The 13592-nt window shown below is 38.6% G+C and overlaps 4 long non-coding RNA genes across 6 annotated transcripts; 3 read left to right on the top strand and 1 right to left on the bottom strand.

Annotated features, from left to right (window-relative positions):
- The first annotated feature begins 73 nt into the window (after positions 1 to 73).
- Positions 74 to 1102, top strand: LOC143412412 (uncharacterized). Of its 2 annotated transcripts, none has more exons than XR_013097211.1 (3): positions 74 to 333; positions 573 to 821; positions 1001 to 1102. It is a non-coding gene; the product is annotated as an uncharacterized LOC143412412 (long non-coding RNA). The 2 variants fall into 2 exon arrangements; XR_013097210.1 differs by having other exon boundaries at positions 989 to 1014.
- A 1799-nt stretch (positions 1103 to 2901) lies between these two features.
- On the top strand, positions 2902 to 3888 carry LOC112436494 (uncharacterized). Its single transcript, XR_003025104.2, has 3 exons — positions 2902 to 3008; positions 3227 to 3289; positions 3401 to 3888. It is a non-coding gene; the product is annotated as an uncharacterized LOC112436494 (long non-coding RNA).
- Positions 3889 to 7978: 4090 nt separating this feature from the next.
- Positions 7979 to 13384, top strand: LOC143416967 (uncharacterized). Of its 2 annotated transcripts, none has more exons than XR_013097208.1 (3): positions 7979 to 8124; positions 8603 to 8869; positions 12958 to 13384. It is a non-coding gene; the product is annotated as an uncharacterized LOC143416967 (long non-coding RNA). The 2 variants fall into 2 exon arrangements; XR_013097207.1 differs by lacking the exon at positions 12958 to 13384 and adding an exon at positions 9595 to 9664.
- LOC143416968 (uncharacterized) lies at positions 13171 to 13545 on the bottom strand. The gene is made up of 2 exons (XR_013097209.1): positions 13356 to 13545; positions 13171 to 13208 (listed from the first exon to the last, which is right to left on the bottom strand). It is a non-coding gene; the product is annotated as an uncharacterized LOC143416968 (long non-coding RNA).
- Between the last annotated feature and the right edge of the window lie 47 nt (positions 13546 to 13592).

The following is a 13592-nucleotide window of genomic DNA, read 5'->3' as shown; positions in this document are numbered from 1 at the left end:
AAAAGAATATTTCCACTGTGATATGTTGATCCTAACATCTGTGAGCTTTGTCTCTTCACTGCATGTTGTTTCCAGATGTTCATTCAGCAGCGTCTCTCACAGTGAGTCCTGACAGAGTGCAACACTTCACCTCTGACTCTGTCTCACTGACCTGTGAGGGAAACTTCACTGAGTGGAGAGTGAGGAAGTTCTCTGAGGACGGCCGACTCTCTGTCTGTAGGAGAATGACTGGATCCACATGTGACATCAACACATCAAAGTCAGATACTGCAGTGTACTGGTGTGAGTCTGGATCAGGAGAGTTCAGCAGTGCAGTCAACATCACTGTACAGAGTATGTTATTATACATTTACTACTTGGATTTGAATGATTTAGACGTGACATGAACATTTGTCCCAGCTTTGCTGTATGTGAAGTCATTTTATCTGGAGAAATAGCAGTTTTTAAATACACAAGATCAGATCTTCATGATGAACATTTGTACAATCTGTTCTTTTTATTGTTTGTCAGCTTTTTCTCAAAGTGTGCACCAGCTGATGTGACTGAAACAATTGTGTGTGGTTGTGTCACAGATGATGGTAATGGTCCTATCCTGGTGAGTCCTGTTCATCCTGTGACTGAGGGAGCTTCTGTTAGTCTGAGCTGCAGTTTGAGAACACAAAAAATACTTTCCAATGTGTTTTTCTATCACAATGACAAACTTATTCAAAATGATCCCCGAGGGGAGCTGAAGATCTCTGCAGTGTCAAAGTCTGATGAAGGTTTCTACAAGTGTCAGTACTCAGGAAGAGAGTCAGCACAGAGCTGGATGTCAGTTAAAGGTGAGCAGGATCAAGACATTTGATGGATTTTGTAGATGAGTTTAATGACTGAGAAGGAACATTAGATTGTCTGATTTAAGTCTCAAAGTCAGTTGGCTCTATTTTATAAATGCATTTGTTTATAAGATTATAATTTATTAATAATTAATTTCTGTTTTGTGTCACAGTAACTGTGTCAGGAGCTGACAGCTCTTCATCTCCTGTGTGGTTGATGGTTGGACTGGTTTGTGGAGTCTCTCTCATTATTATTCTCCTGCTCTTGTTGTATCGCTGCAGACAGTCCAAGTGTAAGAGCCTCTTTTCTATTTTTATTATTATTCATATTACATTAGGAATCTTTCAGGGTTACTAAACTAAATGATGACTTTATTGTAGAAATTAAACTCAGTACAAATCCAAATTTAAATAAAAGTTGGAAACCACATTTCTACAATTCTTAGGAAAACAAACTATGAGGAAAGATGTGACAAAGCAAAGGAAAACTGAGGCAGTTTATAAAACACATGATAATGAGATGATGAGTAACAGGTGTTAACTAACTAACTAAAGCCTCTTTGCCATTAATAATTACTCAGATCGACTGGTTTTCCATCACGCTCAAGTACCACCTAATGTGTGTGGTCATCGTCATAGTGACGTGGTCGAGCACCCCATGACTTAATTAGTATTTGTCACAAATGATTCAACAAAGGTGAACATCACGGCGATGATATACCTGTTGCTCGGTCATCTTTCTATAGACTCGGGGGCCACGGTGTTGCTTGTGTAGCCATTTCTGGGTTGCCGGGTTTCAAAAATGGCTTTTTTATTTTATCAACAAGACGCTCTCATAACTCATCAAGTGGTGCCACTGACCAGTCAATCGGCATGTACGCTATTGACGTAACATTTTGGGATCACCTCGGATCACTTGGAACTCCGGCTGAGTAAATACTAAAATGGTACTACTGGATCTGATGGAAAACCCTGAAAACTGTGTTTTAGTTACTAATGGAAAACATGTTAACAGAATGACACAAGATACAGGGGAAAATAAAACAGGAAATGACTGACACTGAGACCTCGAGTAAGTGGTCAGCACTTAAACCGATCTTTATTATCATTATTAATATTGACTCTTCATTCATCTCCATTGACAGGAACCTTTCTTAGGTTCAGTTTCATCCAAATAACCAACTGACTACATGCACAAAAGATCAGAAACAAACAGGATTTTACAACCTGATTGTATCTTTAACTCGACTGAAAGAATCCACAAATGTTGTTGTTTCATATCAGAACAACAGAAACAGTAACACCATGATGGGTTCATGCTCTGAAAATATCTGATAGTCCTGTTGTTGACTTAAACACAACTAATGAAACTCTGTAAAAGGTTTTTCTGTTTTTTCATTTATCTTTGAAAAATCTGTCATGTTGTTTTTCATATGTGAGCCACTGAAACACTGGTGCAGGACATCATGTGAAAAGCACAGAGCAGCTAGAGATGAAACAGTCTTTTAATTTAAGGTAACTGGCACCATGTCATTGGTTTACAATTGTGTAACTAAAATATGAACATTTTAGGTGCAGATAAACCCCCAGATGTCATTTACTCTAATATTGAACTGGAAAACTTTGGAAATAAGTGTGAGTACACAAAACATATAGAATGTAGAAGAAAAGCCTGGAAAGTTTTTGAAATGTTTAAAAATGTATTAATTAAATTTCTTTGTGAATTCGATCATCTTAACAGGGAAGCATCATAAACCAGAGCAGAGTGCTGTTTACACTAATGTAAAGACAGGAGCTGCAGGTACAGTCACAACAGTCTCATTCAGTGTTTGTACTTGAACGTGTCATCACATCATTATATTGCAGGTAATTATAGGTCAACATGGAGTTTAGTTATTCACTTACTAATCAGTGTTTCAGCTTTACTGAATCACAGCATCCACAGATTCTGACCCAGACCTCAATCACAAAACACACACCTGCAAAGCTGAAGTGTCACAGGCAACAAATGATTTTTACTTAGATTTCTTTCCCTGTAGTTGTAAAAAGTTTAAAGTTCATATGTATCCAACATGTTTGTATCATATCTGTGCTGAACAAATGTGTCCTGAGCTCTGACGTCTCTTTTAGAGGACAGTCTGATGTATGCTGAGGTCAAACAGCCCAAAAAAGAAAAAGCCAAGAAAAACAAAGGTGAGCAAAGTCTGCCATCATCTCCACTGAATATTGTTCAACATGTTTATCTGCTCCTAAAATGTAAATCTGTTTATTTTAATATTTTTATTTAGGTCTTCATGCGTACTAATTACTTGGTTAATAAAATCTAGTTCTATCTTTGCATTATTGCAGACATCCAGTTTCCTCCTGGTTAATGATATTATTGTTTTCAATGATCTTCTCTTCATTCACAGGAACATCAAGTCCTGCAGCTGATGCAGCAGTTTATTCTGAAGTCACATCAGGAAGCTCTCTCAGTAATTCTGCTGCCATGCAGGCTGATTTATTCTTCACATTATTAAATGTCTTCAGCTCATAATATCTTTACATGTTGGAAATCACTTTGTCTCTTTGTGCTTGTCTTACAGGTCAGTGAGGAGAGCTGTAGCAGCAAAGCCAAGAAGAAGCTTTTTATGAAGCCACTCTTGCTCCTCTGCTGCCCAAATATCAGACATGCTCAGCTTTATGTGCAGTTACAATATTACATCATAACATCATATAATTCAGTATAAACCAAATGGAGGTGTATTCATATTCAATATTCATGCTCTTTATCTTCGGTTACTTTTATAAAAAAATTGTAATAAACCTTGACTGTATCTAACATGTTCCAACAGCAGTGAGAAATATGTGATGTTTAGTATCTGACAGCACAATTTACAGTCAGTGTTTGCAGTGTAAATACTGATATGGGCACCAACAAATACTTTAACTGTGTTTGTTTACATTATATAAATAAGAATTATATCATAGGCAGTGAATACATTTGAATGTATTTCATGTATATTTTTGTGTTTCTGATCATTTTTTGCATCTTTTAGTTAGAAGGTAGAAATAAAATCTTTTTACATTTGAACATTTTATGTTTCCTTTGTTTCCTGTATGAAATTATCCACAAACTAATTTTTGTTTATTTGATCAGCAATAATTCAGTTTATTATGTGTTTGAAATAAATTGACTGACTGAATCACAGCTGAGAGCGATTTTTGTTGTTGTTGTTTTATGCATTTACTCTGAGTGTGTGATTATTGTGCTGCCGTTACAGTCTTTCTGTTTTACTTCTCAGCACTGCCATCATGTGTCTGAATACACAGCGTACAGTCAAACTCAACAACCTCAGTTAAAGATTTGCTAACATTTAAAGCTGTTGAGCACCAGTGCAGGTTATTTTTGACCTGTGTTTGTGTTTTTGAATAAATCTCTTGAAGTTTTTGCAAATGGAAAATGTTGTATATTTCTGATGGATGTAAAACTTTTAAAACACTGAAAGAAAATTCAAATAAATTCAGATCTGCAAAGAAATGCATTGATTATGTTTTATTCAAGAATCAATATCAAACAGTATCACAAGATCAAACTGCAAAGAATAACGTCTTTACTCTTCTGAGCAGCTTACATGTGTGTGAAAGACTGTTGGTGGTCACCATCTTTTCTGCCACAGGCTTATTTTTATCCACTGACAGGCCTCATGGTTTCTGGTTGGGTCACCATGAACAGAGGAAATGCAGCCTGTGGTTTCAGCCTCAAGTCTTCGGTGTAGCTGATGTTTAGTTTTATGTTATCAGCTCACAGCAAAGAGTTAACAAGGAGCACAGACAAAGAGCACAGTATGAATTTCACTTTGACCTCTGTGTGCATGACACATGTTTACATGATGTGCCTGTACTGGAATAACAGTAATGATCATCAAATATTCAGTTATCTTTATAAAATCATGTCGCGCTAAAGTAAGAGATTATTTTGTAAACTTCTTCATCATTTTTCAAATCAAACAATCATTTGCACCAAAGTTAATTTATTCAAAGCTAATAACTGAAAAGAAAATGAAATTTCTTCATGTTTTTGTTCATTTTTTGCACTTTAAGAAAACTTTTCTGTTCCACACACTGTGGAAAAAACTGTGTGGATATTTCTGTAACTGTTGGTGACCTCATAGCTGCAGGCTTATCTGCACCATCTCTGCACTTAAACGTTACAGTGACTTCATTATTTCCATCAGCCTGCAGAACTAAAATGAGGAAGAACAATTGAAGCTAAATATGAGCTGCCTTCCAGATCACATGCTTTAGCTCTGACAGCACAGACAGATGATGAGGAGACTGTGAGACGTTAAACAGGCAGAATACAGAGCTCAGAGTTTTACACGTTCTGGTTTGTTGTTTTCACACTCCTTAAAACATGAGAGAATGTTTACTGGTCTTCATTTTACTATAAATAACACCTCGGTGTGTAAATTGCCTTAATTGTTAATTTACTGTTAATAGTTAATATTTATTATTATTATCAGAAAAAGAAAACCATAAGAATCTAAAATCTAAAACAAGATGCTAAAACAGGACCAACTTTCTCTAAATGTAATCACACAGAGCTCAGATGAGTAGAGAGTAAACAGGCAGGTGTGTTTTCCACAGCAGGTGTGTGTTTGCACAACTGAAGGTTTGCAGGTTGAACACTGGAGAAGATCAGAGACAGAAGAAGACTGGATTAAGTGGATCAACTACAAGGATGATTCTCTGCAGTCAGGTTAGTTTCCTCAGTGTGCTGTAACTCAGTGAGTGGATGAACAGTCGACCCTTTTATGTGCAGCTATTTGAGGATGGAGAACAAATGTGCCAACCTGAGCTGACTGGAGCAGGTGAGGAAGATAACTAACACATCCCACTGAGAAGGAAGAGCTGTGGAGCTGTGACAGACTGTGGCAACATCAATGAAAAAGGCACCTTGAAGTGGGAGCCCACCATCACCTCCACCATTAAGAAAGCCCAGCAGAGGATGTACTTCCTGAGGCAGCTGAAGAAATTCAACCTGCCAACACGGACGATGATACAATTCTACACCGCAATCATCGAGTCCATCCTCACCTCCTCCATCACCGTGTGGTATGCTGGAGCCACTATCAGGGACAAACAGAGACTGCAGCGTGTTGTGCACTCGGCTGAGAAGGTGATTGGCTGCAGACTCCCATCTCTGCAGGACCTGTGCACCTCCAGGACACTGGGGCGTGCAGCTCGGATCACAGCTGACCCTTCTCACCCTGGACACAGTCTGTTTGACCTGCTCCCCTCAGGCAGGAGGCTCCGGTCCATTTGCACCAGAACCTCTCGCCATAAGAACAGTTTCTTCCCCTCTGCTGTTGGACACATGAACAATAAACGTACGACTGTTCCCACCACTAACACATGACCCTACGCTGTGTTCACTGCATCATTCCATGTTTGGCACTGATCACCACCTGCACTCATGTATATATCATGTATATATCTTTCTACGTAGCACTTTTAATTCTTATTCTTACTTTTTTTTTCATGTCTATTTAAGCGCAATTTATGACAGTATGTTTGCACTGAAGCACTGCAGCAATTTCCTAATGTTGTTAACCTGCTCAACATTTGGCAATAAAACCCCTTTCTGATTCTGATTCTGATTCTGAAAAATGTAATAATTATTTTATTACAGTCCTGATATCAGACCTCTGTTTATTTGTTTATTAGAAGCTCCGATATTAACCCTCTTAAGACTGAATCATAAATAAAATGAATTTTTTTATAAGCTGGTGTGTTTTTTTAACCTTATGAGAAATAAATATTTTTCACATGAGGTGGAAAAAATCTTTTTTAGCTGCATCTGGCATTTTTGTACAATTTGTTGCTCAGTTTATCTTCAAATAAAAACATAACGTTTTTTTTAACACATTAAACTTTGAGTTTCCTTTCAAAATGTTCAAAAATCTTTTAGAAAACTGGTAAAAATATCTTTGAGGAATCGTTGAAGGCTCGTTGACTGATGTCAGCCATGTTGGATGTCTCAGCTGAGGGCACTGCATGAGTTGCTGATCCCTGCTGGTTAATCTGTGCACTGCATGTGTGTCTGTAGACATCAGGTTCATTAACGTGAGCAGAAAAGGCCAAGCAACAAACTTTGTTAAAGAGGATGAAAAGAAACTTGATGAATGTTGGTCGAATATTCTTCTGTCAGAGGAGACAAAGATAAATTTGTTCACATTCAGTCAGACAGATCAGTGAGTCTGTAGTTGTGATACTGAAGGGTGGAGGCAGGACACGACAACAAAGATAAAACTATGACCTGCAAAGTGTGTCGCTAAGCAACAGAGCACCTTTGTATATCACAGAGAAAGGTAGGAACACTAAACAGGAAAGAAACTTAAATGTTTGCAGTGGACAGGAAATGTGAACACGTCACACGACTGCTGTGGTCAAAGCTACAGGAGCTGTTTGAGGTTGGTGTAAAAGGAAAGAAGCACAGAGAGATGATAAAAGGATGAGCTGAATATAAACTCTGGTTTTATCTCCATTAAGTGCAGCTTCTCTTTATCAATGCAAAGTCGAACACTTTGAGATTAGATGCAGATCAGCGTGCAGGGCTGGACGTGAGGATGGGGCACTCTTTGCTCTGTTTGCTGGGGTTATTCTGTGAGTACAATACACACCTTTACTGTTTGGATGGCAGCGATGAAGGAAAATGTTTCTCACTGGTGACAATTACAGTGTATCACTGCTTTAACCTGTTTATCTGACAGCTTCAACACAGCAGGCTAGTTTTTTTTTCATGTTTCCAGCCTGTTTCACAGCTAATAGAAACACATCAATTTGGTGATGAGCAATAACTGTGCCATGTGAAGATTTAAAAAGCCTCAGTTTATATATTTATTGTGATTTTGTCAGTTGTATAATGTCTGATGATGTTTCATTCATTATTTTAGTGCTCAGTACAGTCAGACATGGAAACACTGAAGGTGAGAAACGGTTTTTTCTTCTTGTGTTGCTCTAAATGACGTCCTCTGTGTTATATTTTGTATCATAAACCAAACATTTCATTGATTTATTGGTTAAAATGTTAATATAACCATGTTAAGTGTGTGAGCACTGAAACACACACCCACGATATAAACTGTATATTTACTGAAGAGCTGTGGCTTCATACTGTCAGCCGGTGATCGGCTGTGATCAGCTGATCACGGGGCCGGGGTTAAAAGAGAGACGCCACCCACCTGTTCGCCGCTCAGACATCAGTCTCTTCGTGTCAGGAGCTCCGAAACTCTGCCGACGTCAGTCTCCGCCTGATTCAGCAACCGTGAGTGACAATCCCTTTCAATCCTTTTTCTCTTCCCGGCTCCGCTCGCTCTCTGTCTGTAACGACAGTTCCGAAGCCACGCTTCGTGCACTGGTCATTACTAGAATAACTGCGTGTCTGCTCCAAACCCACCGCTAGCCTTCGCCGCGCTTGGGTCTAGCCAGCACGCCACACGGGCACGCCGAATTACTGTGTGTGATCCGCCCGACCGTGACACATACATGTGGATTTTCTTTTTATGTTTATCTGATCTGAAAATATCAACAGTGTGTGTAGTGCAGATTATCTCACTCACGAGTTATGTTGTTGGTTTGTATGCTGGATGATATACTGGGATTTCTAACACGTCACTCCAAAGTCTCTGTAGATGTTCAGTGTGTCGAATTGTGTGGCTGCAAAAGATGATTCACATTATTTAAGTTTGCATCAAACATTCAGAGCAACAATTTTATTCTTTTGATCTTTTTCTAAATTACAGACCTTGGAGTGAAGGCCACTCTGACAGCAGACAGATTAACTATACCAGCAGGGGGCAGTGTGACACTGACCTGTGATGTGAAACACTCTGCTGACTTAAAATATGAGTGGTTCAGAGAAACCTCATCTGCAGTAAAGTCCACAGAAGCTGTTGGATCAGATAAAGTGATCAGGATCTCTAAAGGAGGAAAATACCAATGCAGAGGGCGGAGAACAGGCACAACTTTACTCATAGCACAAAGTGATCCAGTCATCATTCAGGAAACTGGTGAGTTTAAAAATGTCATATGAAATAAAACAACATGGATTCTCCAAAGTTTGGAGATCAGAGAGGGACAAAATTATGACAAAAACTTATGTTACAAAGTGATTTACGGCCCCAACCTGCCAAGTTATTTCTGAATATATAAAGTGTTATAAAGTTAAAAAATAATAAACAATAATTGGGTTATAATATTTGATAATATTGTTTTTTATTTTTAATGATAATATGTTAATCAGTCAGAAATTAAATGTGTGGCTCAGTCGTTCATAAACGTGTTTTGTGATTTGGCCCCTGATGCTCCAGTTGTCACGGTTCAGCATTTTGAGTCTCGTGTGTTTTGGTATTTTATAATATGTTTTATGTTCTGAGTCCTTTGCTGTTTTGATTATTGCAGTTATTATTATTATTACCCCAGGCTCAGTTATGGCTGTTACGGTTTTAGTTCTTAGGTTTTGTTTTATGTGTTCATGTTGTGTTTACTTTGTGCATTTCTGTCCCACGTTTCAGGTCTCTATGTTCTGTCTCACAGTCTCTGTTAAGTTTACGTGTCTACAGTTCAGTCGGTGTGTTTCCTGTTTTACTTTGAAGGTCTGCGTCTCATGTCAGTGTTTCTAGTTTTGTTTCCCTTGTCTCGTCCTGCCTAATTACTCCCAGCTGTGCTCTCCTACTGTGTCTCATTCCCTTCATTATCCCTCAGTGTATTTAAGCCCTGTGTTTCTCTTTTTCAGTGTTTGATCTCCCTCATCCATGTCTGTGTGTTCTGCCTACAAGCCTGTCAAGTTTATTTTTGTTTTCCAGTTTAGTTCTTTTTTTTTTTTTTTTTGTGTGCAGCAATAAAGCTGCTATTTTGAGTTCAAGCTTTGCTTCTGTGTTGAGTCTGCATTTTGCACACAGACCATGACACCAGTTGCTGTTATCAGTTACAGTTTTAGGACAGAGTGACGTCTCTCTATGTGATTGGCTCATTTCAGAGGCCATCCTGACCAATGGCTGTGGAGCTGTCATAGAAACATTTTTGAATTATTCTGAAGATACTCTGAAGAGTCAGCTCAGAGATGAGAGATAGTTTAATAAAGATTTCTCTGAGCCTGTGATTCTCACGTGATTATGAACAGGACTGACTGAGGATCAGTGAAGAGGGCGAAACACAGCGAGGGTGTAAAGAACTTCATGTTCTGGGACCATCAAACATCTTTTTCTGTGAGACAAACAATGAGACAAGTATAACAATAATAATAGTTTAATATTTAATGACTGAAACAAAATGGTTTGCTATGCTGAGGTATGAGCTGCAGATGTGAGCAGCACATTTTCTGTCCAGTCACTGACTGGGCGATCAGACCTCTGTACTGGTTGTTTGTGGCTCTGTACACAGACATGTGACCTAGAAGCACGGCTACAGTCATCGACATCATCATGACCTGTGAAGCAATAATTACATGTGTGTGAGCCACGTCTCCTAATTTTTTAAAGATGGTTTTTTTTTTTAGGCCTTTTATCTTTTATTGGATAGAGACATTGTAGGGGTGCAGCTGGGACTTGAACCTGGCCGTACTGCTCACCCACTCAGCTGAATTTTTAATGATATAATGGTTCTGGAATAAAAATACAAACAGAGATTTGTCATGTTTGTCACAGACTACGGCCCTTTGGTGTTAAATTCTGATACTAAATACACACACAAATTAAAAAAGTGTTAATAATTGACCCAAACATTCAATTACATAGCTCGATGTTATTTTATATGTAGATGGAAATAACAGTGAATGATGTTTTTGATGATGCAGTGTTTGCTCACTTTTCCTTTTTACTGGAAACCACTCCATCCTTTTATTTATTTATTTATTTATTTTTATATATATATATATATATATATATATATATATATATATATATATATATATATATATATATATATATATATATACACACACACACACATTTATCCTCTGATATAATATATATTATATCAGAGGATAAATGTTTGAAATGACTTCAGCTGTTTAAAAATTATTGATCTGAACAGAAACATGAACATAAAACATTCATTCCAGATTTCTGCATCTGATTTTATTCTGTTAGGATTTCAAACTGCAAACTTCTCACTCTGGTTAATCAGCCTTTTCTTAGATCAGCCAGCAGGAGGAGTTTCAGCCACAGGGATTATAAAAATGTTCATTTATTCCTTTTGTGTCCTGAGGAATTTTGCTGTGGAAAGTTTCCAACAGGACTGATGTGACGCTGCAGCACAGCTGGTCTCAGATATTCACTGGTGAGACAATCACTCTCAGATGTGAGATTCAGGGAGGTGAAGGAAAGGTGTGGAAATATGAATGGACAGCACCCAACACAAACAGCCCTCCAACATCCAGTGAATACAGGATCAGCAGAGTTTCAGTGTCCCACAGTGGAGACTACAGATGTCGGGGTAGCAGTGACTATCTCTTAACAGGATGGAGTGATGCCTTCAGACTGACAGTTTCATGTAAGCTGGTCTATGAATCAAACTGAAGTTTCCTGTTTTAAGACATCAAAAAACAATTCAGACCCTCCAAGAGACTCACTGTGCAAACAGACTCACAACTGAGTGCATTGTGACTCTACAATGATTTATTTAAAAGGGAATGTAAAGAGAGGAAACTTTTAAGAAAAAAAATAATAAATCAGGTGCGTCTGTTGTGTAGTTTTGAGCTAAGACAGATTGCCTGTGTGAGATTATAACCTTGTGTTTGGTGCCAGTCAGAGTCAGATTCACACTGAGAGCAGAAAGCACAATCACAGCAGTGATACCAGCAGTTCTTCAGTCTGTTTGTCTTTCAGTGCAATTACATTAAAACCACCAGGACACAGTTTATGAAATTTGGGGGATCAAAGCCAAAGAAAGAAGCCATTTGATTTCACTGTGTGTAGCCGGTCTGGCCTCACACTGTTGCTGCAAACTGTGTTGTGTCAACGAGGAGATGAGTCAGCTGTTGCTTTGCCTGCTGAGTTTATTCTCCAACACTGTTTAAATAAAAATCAATTCAGTTCAGCAACTTCATGTGATTGGGCTTCTACATGCACAGCTTTAAAAGAAACAGTGTCTTTGAATACATCAAGCAAGATTTGAACCATTTTAGCACTTTTACTGTGCTTAACCTCTGTAACAGGATCATTAGCATAATCTCATCTCTCCTCAGCAGGGCCTCCTTCAAAACTACAGGAAGTGTAGTCAAAGGTTATAAAAGGTTATAAAACTTTGACTACATTTCTCGCAAAAGTCCGTCTTAATTTTTTTTCCTCCCATGTCCCCTGCGGGGCTCCGTACAATACCGTTGTTGGAACTCTTTGTCCCTCCTTCAAGGCCACCTGGGTCCACTGGAGACTGCTGAGCTTAACCGGGCATAGTGACACTTTCTCTCAGCTGAACATGAGATGCACACACATGCACACACACACACATGCACCCACGCACACATATGCACACACACACACGCACACAGTTTTTTTTCTTGTTCTCTGGCTCTTTACGAAGGTGGTCGCACTCTCTCCCTCTCTCGACTTGCCCATTGTGTTGTACATTTCAGTGTTTTTCCATAATGCTGTCGATTTCACTGCAGGGCAACTTGCATGTGACAAATAAAGGCTTTCTTGATTCTTGATTGTTGACATATGCGTGTAACTGACACAGACACACACAAACTGCTCTCCTAGTGGAACGCAGTCTGAGTCGAGTCCTTTTTTTCTCCTCCTGTCCCCGATGTTGTGTATTTTCATTGCCTTTCTTAAATGCTACCTATTCTGACCTGTAATGTGATGTTTGTATAATATATGCAAGGTGGGAAGGGTCCATTTTCACTGCAGGCAACTGGAAGTGACAAATATGGGCTTCATTCATTTGTTCATAAACACGGAGTCACCAGACCATGACAAATTACTTTTTAAATACTGCAAAGAAAATATAAAAGTTTTACAGTGTTGATAAAAACGAGTTTAAAGTTTATTTTATCTTGTCATCAAGATTTGGTCATGTTCACCATTTCCATCTAGTTTTTTAAATTATTTAGATTCAGTCATTTATTTGTTTGTTCTTTTTCTAAACTGAACTGCAGATAAACCAAAGGCCAAACTGAGAGCTGATAACACAGCTGTTCCAGTAGGGGGCAGTGTGACCCTGACCTGCTCTGTGAGCCCATCATCATCATCTGGATGGAAATATTACTGGTACTGTACTGTTGCACCCAATGTGACCCAGTGTCCTATATTGAGATTCACAGCCAGCTAAACTCTCTCTTGCATCACTTCCTCCAAGGAACAGGCACGTGTTGTATTTGGACAGGATTTAATGCAAAAAAGTGTGAAACTGAAATGATACAGAATACAGAAATGTCACATAAACATTAGCTTGGGTTGAACTTAAGTGGACATATAAAACACATCAAAAGTTTCCAAATCACTTCAATAATGTCATATACCCTCTCTTAAAGGTAAACACAATTAAGAAACTTACTCATATTGCCACTCAAAGGGATTTAACGGAGTGGATGGCTTTGGATCGGAGGAAAACACACCATGTCTTGCTTCACTCATGAGCAAACACTTCCTATCACACTTCTTTTAGTGACTAATTGGCTCAACATAGCAAACTGTGCAAACCTGCGCCCCCTATAGGCCTGGAGAAATAACATACAAACAGTTCCAGTACAGGTACAGAGATGATACCACAGTGGATGTTGTCTCCCCATCA

The sequence above is a fragment of the Maylandia zebra genome, linkage group LG3, assembly GCF_041146795.1.
Source record: "Maylandia zebra isolate NMK-2024a linkage group LG3, Mzebra_GT3a, whole genome shotgun sequence".
NCBI classification, from domain to species: domain Eukaryota; kingdom Metazoa; phylum Chordata; class Actinopteri; order Cichliformes; family Cichlidae; genus Maylandia; species Maylandia zebra.
The sequence above is the reverse complement of the archived record's forward strand: the minus strand, read 5'-3'. Positions and strand labels throughout refer to the sequence as shown.